The 13089-nt window shown below is 35.5% G+C and overlaps 1 non-coding gene and 1 pseudogene across 1 annotated transcript; both read right to left on the bottom strand.

Moving 5' to 3' along the window:
- The window catches only part of LOC120270322, a 7244-nt pseudogene extending 4591 nt beyond the window's left edge, over nt 1-2653 (bottom strand).
- Nucleotides 2654-12595: 9942 nt separating this feature from the next.
- Nucleotides 12596-12702, bottom strand: LOC120271167. The gene has a single exon (XR_005539790.1). It is a non-coding gene; the product is annotated as a small nucleolar RNA R71 (small nucleolar RNA).
- Between the last annotated feature and the right edge of the window lie 387 nt (nt 12703-13089).

Here is a 13089-nt window from a genome sequence, read left to right as displayed (position 1 = left end):
GGTCTCCTTATAGATGCACCGACTGGATGTGGTGCGGTGGGCTCGGCTCCTGCTGACTCACAGGTGTTGAATGTAATTGGGCGGTTGCACCTCAGTTCCTTCGCCAAGGAAAATTGTGAGCTTTTTGGACTTCCAGTGATGTGGTTGAGTGAGTGCCATTTGTTCTTACGCTTTCCTGCAAAACAAAAGAGCACATGAGTTAAGATATCTTTCATAGGATGTAGGAACAATGCCTTTACTTGTACTTTTTGCCTCAAAGATGGGAGGAGAATGGTTGTCCCCACTGGCGCGGCGAATTTGTGGGATCGAAAATCGCATCGGCGTCATGAAAAGGGACACACGGAATAATATATCGAGCACAAAATGTCATATTTGTTTTGTGGGTTCTTCCATTCCTAATAGAAGCAAGCCTCTATTATTAATTACCCTAGATTAGAAATCTTAGGAACCTCCGATTAAGGGCAAAAGGTACGAGTAAGAGCAAGAAGATTTGCGAATGATAAATCTTGTTATTTTATTATATAAACATATTTATTACATCACTTATATATATATATATATATATATATATATATATATATATCAAATTTATCATCACGCTCGCTGCATTACACGCTACTGCGTTGCACGCCGCTGCCTATGCCTTGTTGTCAATTTTAGATCTCGTTATTGCCTTGAGATTCGCCACTGCCTATGTTTTGTCACCACATTGCATGTCCTTCCATCATTTTGAAAAGTCTTTCTAATTACGGCCTTATATATATCGTCTCCATCTTTCGTATATCTAAGAAAAAGAATTACTACTGCCAGTGAATTGAACATTCTTGTTACTATACCCGACCAAGTAATTTTGTTGCTGCTCTGGTAAGTGCCATCGGTATTGGCCGAACCCCTTTTTTTTTTATTGCTACACATCCCATAGTCTTTATAATTCGTATCATTGTAGTCATCATCTTTTCAACATCACCAACATCCATCTTTACTAATCACGTATGACCCATATTTTTTTTAATACAAAAACAATTTTTGCATGCATGCATAGTATGATATAATGTTGGTAAATATTCATTCATCACTTTCCATTTTTAAAAAAGAAATGTGGGCCCATTATATTCCATACTATTTCTCATCTCATGCATCGTAGGGCATTCTTTTATTCATTTTATATTTTTTTATTTTTTTTGCTATTATTATTATTGTTATTATTTTTTTGCTTTCATGCACGTAGGCATATTTTCTCATTCTTTTATTTATTCTATATATGCACGTATGCATTTTTTAATTTTTATTTATATATTTTTTACTTGCATGATTTCTTGTAACTTTTCATCGCATCGCCTCATCATTTTTATTTTTATTATTTTATTTATATTATTAACACATGTTATCTTTTTATGGTAGGCCTCCTTTTCATTATTATTATTTATTTGATTTATTTGATTTATTTATTTTTATATATATTTTTTAAACACGCATGTAAATTTGCATGTGTTTTTTATAGTAGGGTGACGCGTATGCAACGTGTTTTGATCAAATAGTATTATTTTTTTATTTTTATTATTATTATTATTTTTTAGAGTGCAACTCTGAGAACTTTTCTTTTTTTCTTTTTTTTTTCTTTTTTGTGTAGTCTCTATTAGTGTGTGAAGGAAACCACAAAGACCACAATTGTAAGGGTTTGCAACATTTGCATGAGCTAAGAAAGGCAGCCTTCTCAAAGTTCTTCCACTTAATCCCTTGCTTGCTTCTGCAGCTTGATGCACAGTAATCTGAAGAAATGGCATGATCCTTCTGTTTCTTGCTTTGAGATATGCAGCTTTTCTTTTGAGGATGAATAGTTTAGAAATGGATGATCGTTTCCCGGTGTATGTGCTAAGATTCCAGCACATAAAAGTTCTCATAGGCATGACCTTAGTATCTCATATCGTGCTTGAAGGGTGGGTGGACCAACATAAGCCTTGATATCTGCCCAGTCAATAAAAGCAATATCTATTGCTGCAGTTATATTTGATAATAACATTTGGCCATGATTCTGGTCTGCCCATCTGAGTAAACAAAGCATTAACAACCCGAATTGAGTCTGAAGATTCTGAACCTTTAGCAACCAATTTTCCACTTTTCAGAAAACCATTTGCTGAACGAGGAATGAGCAATAACCTCTACCGATTGGCACATAGAATATCTTGACTTAAAATAAAATGTATATAGAGCTTCTGAGCCAATGCTTTACATAAAGAAGTCTTCCCAATTCCAGGAGGCCCATGCAATAGGATGATCCGATTCCAGTAAACAAGGCAAGGATCTACACCTCGCTCAATAAACAAAAGAGCACTAGCAGCATACTGCAGTAATTACTGTTTGAAACTAGTTTCATAAATTAAACCCTCTCACATTTCATTAAATTCTCTAGCAGGTAAAACCTACTCATTAAAGCTAGAAAGCATATCATTTCCATTTATTTTTCACCAGGATCCACTTCACTAAGCATAACAGAACTTTATGATTATCAATAGACTCATCTGTGCTGTACAGAAGGAAAGCTTCATCTGCAGGAAGGATCCTCAGCATAGTTTAAACTCCACTTTTCCAGCATTCTTTCCACGGCGATGAGGACATTCTCAACAGACCTCAACTGAAACCAAGACCTTGTCATCAGAAGCAGGGATCAGGGAAGGCGAGGAGTCTAGGGAAGTAATGACCGCAGCAACAATGAAGAACGCGAGATGATTTAAAATTAAGGATGGAGGCGGTTGATAGGCGACGATCAGAAGCACCACGAGCAGGGACTTGGATGAGAGAGAAACTAGAAGCAAATGGTCTCTCTCTCTCTGCGGGTAGTAATGCCTCTTGCGCTGGGTCCTCCTGGTGCCTTCGGGGACTGGCGTCGGCTTCCTCAGTAATTCTTTTTTCGGCGGCGATGGCGGCGGTGGCGTCAATGGCGGACACAACAGCAGATAGCAACGACAACAAGCGGCGGCAGTGACATGCTTGGCGGCATTATTTCAGCCATCAAGCATGTCTCGGTGATGAATAGCGGCAACGGCGACGTGCAGTGGCGTCGATGGCGGACACGACGGCGGATAGCGGCGACAACAAGCGGCAGCGAGTGACATGCTTAGCGGCATTATTTCGACCATCAAGCATGTCTTGGTGATGAATGGCGACAACGCGACGTGCAGCCGTAGCGAGCAAAAATCTCTTTTATGTATCTATATGTATCTAAGAATACGGGGAGAGAAGAAGAGAGATAGAGAGGAAGAGAGATATACCCTTCTCCTTTGTCTTCTTTTTTCTTCCCAATTCTTTCCACTTTTTGATCCTTTTCTCCTCTTCTTTTTTTCTCTGAATTTTCTCCAAACTCCTTCCTCCTTCCTTTTTCCAAATCTTTCCCGTATTTAAAACCTCACCCTTATCTTTATCCCGAGAGATCCCGAGACATCACAACAGATGATAACTTTAAATTTAAACTTAAAATTATCTATATATATATATATATTTTAATTTTAAATTCGAAATTTAAAAAAAAAATTTTAATTTTTTTTTTATTTTTTTATTATTATATATTTTTTATTTAAATATATATATAAATTTTGGTTCGTACCTCCTTTTTTTTTTTTTTTCCCTTTTTTTTTACTTCTTTTATTTTTATTATTATTATTATTATTATTATTATTATATATATATATATATATTTATATATTATTTATCTTTATTATTTTATAAAATTTGCGCCGTTCTGATCCCATCAAATCACACCAAATCATGAGACTTTAAAAAAATTTGAATTAATTTTAATTTTATTTATTTTATTTTTATTTTAATTTAAGAAACTTTAAAAATTCGAATATAAAAACTTTTAATTAAGAAACTTTTAAAAATTGAATTTAAAAATTTCTTATTAATTAATTTTTTAATCAACTTTTTTTAATTTATTATTATTATTATTATAATGAAAAATAAAAAAATCGATTTGCTCTCGGGATGTGTGTTTAGGTATCCTAAGATTTGCACCTTCTCACATTACCTCGAGATCTGTTCTCATGTCACATAAAAATTTAGGATTGCCTCGAGATGTGTGTTTGGGCTATCCAAGATTTGAGATTGCCTCAAGATAGGGGTTCTCGTGGGGTAATCTTGTAATAATAACAATTTTTGCCTTGAGATATGCTCTCAAGGGGCAACTTTGTAATTTGCATTTTGTATTTAACTTGGAATTTACATCCTAGTCCAAGACAATCAAATAATCAATTAAGATCAGGATTAGGACATTTAAATTTTAATTCTAAATATATCTACGATTAGGATATATTAGAATTTAAATTAAATTGGAATTTGGTTTCCATTAGGACATCGAATTTTATTAGGACATGCGTTATATTATTTATATAAACATACACACACACGAATAAGCGATAAAATCTGAGAAAAGTAATGCTCAATGTAAGAAAAGAATACTTCATATCAGTTATACACAAGCACTTATCATTGACCACTAAGGGCAAGAAATTGAGTTACTCCATATTTGTTGGAACTGTACAACCAAGATAGCAAACTTGGTCTGTGCTTGATCTTTCTTCATCTGAAACTCATCTTTCTTTACTCAAATAATAGCTTCTAATATCATTTATACTCTAAATTGGGAAATAATTATTGCAATTTCAAGAAATATACTTACCTTGATAAGAGAGGAATAAATTAAGATAATTTTGGATTTCTTATAATGGATAGATATCTGAGGTTGGTCTGCATATTGAACACTAATTAGGTTAATAGCATGTAGTAATTATTATATCTCTAAAAAAAGATGATTGTAAACTTGTAATGTTTCTTCTATTTCTGATAAAATTATTGTTATGATAGAGAGTACGATAACATAGTTTGCATGATTAATCCTCAAATCCTTTATATTTTCTTCGTTCATCCTAAAAAGAAAAAAGCTTAGTAAATTTAAGCCTAAAAAAAGAAAAAAAAAATTCAAGCTAAAGGACTATTCCAGCATAAAAAATTATGATGGCAAAAAAAAAAATTGACTACAACTATCATCTATAATCTATAATTTCAAAAGGCTACCAATATATAAAGTAATTTCAATATATAATTAATAGCCCGAATAAAATTTGTATTCTCAATATTGAAATAACTGCAATTTCTCATGTTCTTAAAATTAGGTTGGTCTCAGTTTTTTAAAAGCATACAAAAGTAAAGCTGATGTCAGAAAAAAAAATACAAATATTTGAGTACAACTATCATCCATAATATATAATTTAAAAAAAAAACACCCATATATGAAGCAATCTAAATATATAATTAGTAGCTCCAAGAACATTTGTATATACAACTAGCATTTCAATTAACATTGCCCATTCCAAAAAATAAATAAATAAATAAATAAAATCAAGAAAATATAGTACAATAAGCATAGATTACCAAACTTCTTGTTGTATTAGTTTATAGAATTGAAGTTAATTTTGAGTTTCAAAATAATTTAATGTTTTTATATATACAATCAATGTAATGTGTGTTCTGTATCATGGGTTATATCTTAAGTTTTATTCTTCTAAATTCTGGTTATTATATGCTATTAATGTATACGTTAATATTGATTTGCGTATTGATTACATTTATTGAAAAAAATTAATAGTGAATGAAAATTAAAGAGTTGAAAAATGAAAATATGAATAGGGATTCCGGAATTTGAAGGAGTTTATACTCTTAAGAATTCCAATTAATTTTGGTATTTGGAAAATTCAACTATTCTTCGAACTCCAAAATAAATAAATAAATAAATAAATAAATAATATATAAACTAATTAATTCGGAAATTTGAAATTTGAAAAGGTTTTAAACTTTTTAAATTCTATAAATTAATTTTGAAATTTTAATAGTTTTTAATTCTCATTCTATAAACCTATATAAAGAGTATTTTCTATAACTCTAAGTTAAGTTGTTTTTCACTTTCTCTTCTATTCTTTCTCCCAATTCCTTTTAGAAGCCCTAGGTTTAGTGTGATAAAGCTTTCATAATTCAGTTTGCTAGAGTTACAAAGTGGTAGTGCCTTACATTTAAGAAATGTTATAACCTAGGAAGTAAATGCTAGTTCAAACTCAAGCACCGGATTGTGGTGAATCTGCTTAAATGGAACCATGTGATACACAAACCTTGTCTCAATCATTTTATCTCACCGTGTCTATAATATCGAATTTCTCATATACTTATAATTTTTTTTTAAATTTGAATTTACTAGTTAATCATATTCCACCTAAATTTTCTAACAATCTTAAAGAAAATTAGAACAAATTAAATTAATGGAATTATTGACAAGTATAAGGTTAGGTTTGTAATTAAAGGCTATAAGTAGTAAGCAAGCCAATATTATTATGATACATATTCTCCTGTGATGAGAATAAATTCTATTGAATGGTAATAGCAATCACTACATTGAGAGGTCTTGAAATACATCAAATGGATGTAAAAATAGCATTTCTTTCTCATTTGAGATTTAGATGGAGAAATTTACATGGAGCAACCTAAAGGTTTGGGTACTCCATGACAAGGGAAGAAAGTCTATAGATTGGTAAAGTCTCTATATGGCTTAAAACAAGTTCAAAAGTAATAACATGAAAAGATTGATAGCACCATGTTACCAAATGGATTTAAATCTATGAGTGCGACAAATAAGTGTATGCCAAAGAGATTGAAAATGGATATGTTATTTAATGTCTATATGTTGACGCTATGCAAATTATTGGTAGCAATGATAAATTAATCAAATCTACCAAAAATATGTTAAATTCATGGTTTAACATGAAAGATATGGGATTAATTAGATGTTGTTGTTTTGGTTATCAAAATTATAAGAACATTATATGGTCTCATTCTTAGTCAGTCGCATTATAAGGACAAAATCCTTGGAACATTTAGAAAAATGATTCTAGTATAAGCAGAACACTGTTTGATGTGAATCTGCACATATCTACGAATAACGGTGAAAATATCTCACTACTTAAAGATTTTAGAGCGATAAGGAGTTTAATGTACTTAATAAGTTGTACAATACCAGGCATAGCTTACATAGTTAGTAGGCTAAGTAAATACACAAGTAATATTGGAACTAATCAATGGAAAGGAATTTGGAGGGTATTAAGTTACTTAAGGTTTAGTTGTACTTACGGATATCCTATATCAAATATTCAGCAGTTAGAAGGGAATACAGTGATACTAATTAGATTTCTAATATGAAAAATTCCAAATCATGTATTAATTATGTGTTCACACTAAGAGGAGCAGTTGTATCATGAAAATCATCTAAAAAAATAGTAATAAAATGATCTATAATGGAATCTGAGTTTATAGTTTTTGATAAATGTGGTTGATAAGTACTTGTTTATACATATTTTACTATGGTATTTTATGTGAATCAAACATGGCTTTTATCAAATATGTTTTCTTATGATGTGTGTATTGTGTTTTTCGGTGCAGCTATGGTGTGTGACACTTATTTTGGAAAAAAAAGAAGCAAAGATGGTGGTGTGAAGCACTTTTGGAGTTCTTATGTAAGCTAAAGGGATTGTCACATAGGCTTAAAAAATCTACATAGGTGTGTATGCCAACCTATGGGAGATACATCGCAATTTTCATTTATCAGAAGGGTATAGGGTAGTCACACTAATGATTGCATTTAATGTCATATTTTACATACCTCCAGTGCAATCTTTTTCTCATCTTTGAGGACTTTTTTGTTTATAAATGATGTTGTTCTGGGTATGTTGTCTTTGGTATAGGCTTTTAGGGCTCATCAGGTAAAGTACGGGCAAAGCACGAGTGTGCTTTCTCCTCCTTATTATCTCTGGATGGGAGTTGCTTGTGCTATAAGAGAAAGCACGGTCTTCATGTTCCTTTCATCGGTGTGCTCAAGCTGAGCATGGGGGGGGGGAGCACGATTATGCACTCCCCATCATTAGTTCTAGAAGACACTTAGCTGTTTTCACCCAGAAGTTCCAAGATGAGCACTGTTTTAGCAAGACAGTGCTCAGACAGTGTTAAGTTCAAAAAGTCCTTTTTAAGTTATAGAATTAGGGTTTTGAGACATCTTTTGTTCAGGGGGATTTATTCTCCAGTGGCGTAGCCCTTAAGAGTGTTAGTGTAAGCCCTAGCCCCAATATATTGTATGAATTCTTATTATTTTATAATTATTATAAGGCATAATTTTATCTATTATTATTACTTCTATGTATAGTGACACGTCCGAATATGCGTGTAAACAGCAAGTGCACGGGTGTCGAAGTAATAATTACCCCGGTGAGTGGATAGTCGAATCCATAGGGAACATGGCTACTAGTACTAACTTCTTCTCTGCTTTCTAACCTAATAATAAATGGAAAGGTATGGTGATCTAATGTGTGCAGAAATGAATACCGGAGACAAATATGCAAGGGTTAAATAGATGGAGATCTCAATTAGGAAAAGTGGGGTATTCGGGCAATGCTCCCCCTAGGATTTAGGTATTAGGTATCTGATAAGCAAAGTGTTTCTATGAAGAGTAAGTTAAGTCATGGATATCCAAATATAAATGGATCCGGCCTCCCGATCACCGATAGTAGTCCCTTATGAGGTTCCGGTGAAGAAATCGCTCAATCTCAACACCTCACACCACATATGACCGCAAAGCACTCTAGGGATTCCAAGAGGTGTATCTGATTTCTAAAGATTGATCCAACCCTAATTCCTGGCGAAGCATCCTAAACCCCTACAAGGTTCTGGCGGAGAAATCTCTCAATCTCACGCCTCACACCAAATATGGTTGTATAGAGCTTAGAGAACGGAGATAGAATACACCAATCCGAGGGGAAAGGGGATGCTCACTATCTCATGACTCGCCCTCTCAACCCTCTTCAATCTTGAGATTCTAACCCTAATGGAGACCTCTCCCTCACCAAGGTAACAAATCATGCAAACCAAATAACCAAAAGATCAATAAGGCAAGCAAGCATTAGACAATCAATATTAAATCTTAATCAAACTCGGATTAAATAGAAACACTAAGAAAATCCACAAAAGATGAGAATCCTAGGGTTAACAAGCCCAAATACCATCTAGGGTTTAGCTCTCCACAGAGCAACATACAAAACACACCATCAATGAATGAAAGTACATTAAAACCATAGAAATAAAACCACTTATATATGAACTGATGGCCTTGATGGAGAGCTTCGACGTCTTGAAGGATGCACTCCAAAGCTAGGTTCACTGGTGGCTTCCTTGATGCTATGACAGAGGAGGAATCGATCAAAGTTGGTGACGAAGCGCCTCCAAAGCCATAAAGACCTCCTCTCCAAACCCTAGCCGTCTCACCCCTCAAAAGCCGCACAAAAGATGAGAAATAATAGGGCAAAACGGCTATTTCTAGGCCATACACCGCGTCTGTCACGTGTCCCCATGCGCCCATGTGGATTTTCCATGCGCTCGCGTGGGCTGCAGGAATTTCCACGTGAACAGTAATTTTGCTACAATACTTTTCACAAAACGCGGTCCTAACACTCTTCACTTGAGGCCACATGTCCGGGCACACGTCCATGTGGTATGCTATAAAACTTTTCTTTATCGACATATCTTTGAGAGGTCTTGCAATCTTCACAAAGAGAAAGAACATGAAGATGTGGCTACCTTTGTGCCCTTCCAACTAGTGAATTGACTTGAATCTTCTTGGAAGTTGGCACACATCTCCACGTTTATGAACTGCTCTCGTGTCTTGATCCTTCAATTGAACAAGAACTACGAACATTGTGTCTTTATAGCCTATCTTTGCTTCCTTTTTACTCTTCAAGGCATTCACAACCTATATGCATAAAAGAACACCAAATAGACAATATGAGACATAAACCATGGTGAAAATGATGCTCAATGCATGTAAAACATATATAAAAATATGTCTACTCAAGCACTTATCATATAGTAATAAGATAAAACATCCTTGAATATTGGTTCTGCTCAAGTTATGAAATACATGATTTGGATATTAAAGCCTTGGAGCATAAACTGGAACAATATTCTAAATGTCACTAGTTGATTATTTTCATGTGAATGAAAATAAATTAAGACTAGTATGTCTTTCGTAAGATGACATTGTTTTACAGGTCATAGTATATGGGATATTTATAAGTGCTTGTGCGATAAGAATACGAAGTGTTCTTTCCTTGTGATGAGCATTACTTTTCTCGGGTTTTAATGGTTATATGGGTGTATTTATGTTACTTTCATGCAGATAGAGTTGTGAGGCCGATTATGAGAGAAAGAAGCCAATGTGGGTCGTAATGCACTAATTTGGAGCAAATCTTGCTAAGGTTCAAACGCGAAGACATAGGTCGAGTTCTAGATGCAGGAATGTGTGCCAACCTCCTCGTACTCGAGTTAGCACAACTATTTCGAGGTGCACAAGGGTAGTCACATTCAAGCATTCTGGCTAGAGCATATAGAACAAGATCTCCACCAACATATCCGTTATTAAAGAAGTAAGGCGATCCACGACATAAATGTTTGCTCGTTTGCATTACCTCGATGAAAGTATGGATTCGGAAGTAGTTTAGGACGGTATTGTAGCAGGGTATTGTAGAAAACACTATAGAAAAAATACTGCAGTAGCACTGTTTACAGCCGGCCAAGAACACATGAAAACACAGAATCCACATGGGCGTGTGGAAATTCCACACGCCCGTGTGAAAAATCCTCAGGGGCGCCCACATGGGTGTGTGGATTTCCGATTCCAGCCCTTTAAAAGCTGATTTCAGCCCCGATTTCAGCATTCTTTTCACCATCTTTTCCATAACGTGAGAGAGGGTACCGGATAGGGTTTTGGGAGGTTCTACGGCTCCGACATCGCACGCCGTTTGGAAGAAAGTTAGTGGGAGAGCTTTCGTCAGCACCGATTCGGCGAGGTGTATTCTAGGCCGGACAAAGGGACCCTTGTGACGAGTAGAGGACTCTCCACAAGACCATCACCATGACTAATGAGGGGGTTTTCTATGGATGCTTTGTTTTTACATTCGATTTCATTGATTGTATCTAGCTACATGGAGAGCTAAACCCGCTAGTGGTTACTTAGATTTGTGAACCCTAGGATGTATTTGTTTCATTGAATCTCTTTATTATGCTTTCAATTAATTGATGTTTATTGTGAGTTCAAATCTTGGAGACTTGATTGTATGAATAGTCCCCTAGAATGACACTAGGGTTGAGAGTTCTTGTTGGTAACTCTTGTGACTGAGTGACACACCACGAGAGTTAGACAAAGCTAGATTGGAGAGGATTAAGAGGATGAGTCGAGAGGTAGCGGAGCGTCCCCTTTCTCCTCCGGTGTGATCTATCCTTTCTCCACATTCCAGGATTTCTTTGGGGCCATAGTAGAGTGAATGGGCTAAGGGATAACTTTCGTTGGGGCTTAGTTGCGAGTGCAATGTAGTGAAGCGCTGAAGTGATTTTAGCACCTAGGGCTTAATTGTGGCTAGGGATCTTTCACCTGGACCAAAGGGTTAGGTCTATACATAGGAATAACGTTTATCACTTGGAATCCCTAGAGCTCATTGCAATTCTATGCAAGTGCGATGTTGAGAGGTTATTCAATCTCTCCTCCGGGACATGCATAGAGTTAGGCATGGTTGACCTTAAGTTTGGGATCATGTAATTAAGGATTTCCATGACTCATTGTTGCATCAATTAGTAAGTATAATAGAGGGTTCTTGCACTTTAAATGATTGTCCTAGCCAGATCAATATCTGGGTACCGCATCTTTATCGATTACCTTACCTTCTCCTTTACTTGTGCTCTCTATCTTGTTGCTTTTATTTTTTGTTATTTCATATTTTCTCACACTTATCACTATTCATCTTCCATATTAGTTAAGAAATAACTTACGTGTCTTTATTCCATACTCTCTATGGATGCGATATCAACTCATCTGGGATTATTACTTCAACACCCGTGCACTTGCGGTTTATACGCATATACGGACGTGTCAAGTTTTTGGCACCGTTGCCGGGGAGTAGGCATTTAGAGATACTTTGTACATTGTTTTCTTAGCTATTCATTCATTCTATTTCATATATTGATTGAAGGAGATCCCGAGCTCGAATGTACACTTAGAAGAAAAGGGAAAAAACCTGTGTAAGAACAGTTTAATCTAGCTGATTTGGAAGTAGAAGAATCTGAAAACATGGCAGAACAGAATGAGCAACAGAGGACATTATTCGATTATGCCAGACCTTCAGTATTGGGGACACAATCGAGTATTGTGCGTTCCTCGATTACAGCTCAGAACATCGAGCTGAAGCCGGCATTCATCCACATGTTGCAGCAATCCGCACAGTTTAATGGTTTGGCCGATGAGGATCCAAACAGTCATATAGAGAACTTTCTCGAGGTGTGCGGCATGCTTAAGATAATCTGGGTAACAGATGATGCCATCAAGTTGAGAGCCTTCCCATTTTCCTTGAAAGGGAGAGTGAAGCAGTGGCTACACTTATTACCTAAAGCATTAATTACCAAATGGAAGGAGATGGTAGAAGCTTTCCTTGCCCGTTATTTCCCTCCCGGAAAATTTACAAAGCTTAGGAATGAGATCTCATCCTTTGTACAATTATAATTGGATTCTCTATTTGAGACATGGGAAAGTTTCAAGGAGCTTCTGAGAAAATGCCCGCAACATGGATTCCCGGAGTGGATGATTGTTTAGACATTTTATAATGGTTTAAATCCGAGTACAAGACAACTCTTGGATGCGGCAGCAGGAGGTACCTTAGGTAGCAAGACCCCCGATGAGGCCCATCAACTAATTGAAGAAATGGGGTTAAACAGCTACCAATGGAATTCTAGGGAAAAAAAAAATGTGACCGGTCTCCATGAGATAGATGCAGTAGCCTCATTGCCGGCTCAAGTGGAATTATTGAGTAAGAAGTTAGATCCCCTAACTTCAAAAAGAGTGGCAGCCATGACTACTTGCACCAGGTGTGGTGGAGGACATGCTCCCTCCGATTGCCCGATCTCTATTGGTGAAGCATCTTCGGTTGAGAATGTCGATTTTGTAGGTAATGCTATGAG

The sequence above is a fragment of the Dioscorea cayenensis genome, chromosome 10, assembly GCF_009730915.1.
Source record: "Dioscorea cayenensis subsp. rotundata cultivar TDr96_F1 chromosome 10, TDr96_F1_v2_PseudoChromosome.rev07_lg8_w22 25.fasta, whole genome shotgun sequence".
NCBI lineage: Eukaryota > Viridiplantae > Streptophyta > Magnoliopsida > Dioscoreales > Dioscoreaceae > Dioscorea > Dioscorea cayenensis.
Note: the sequence above shows the minus strand (reverse complement) of the source record. Positions and strands in the feature narration are given on the sequence as shown.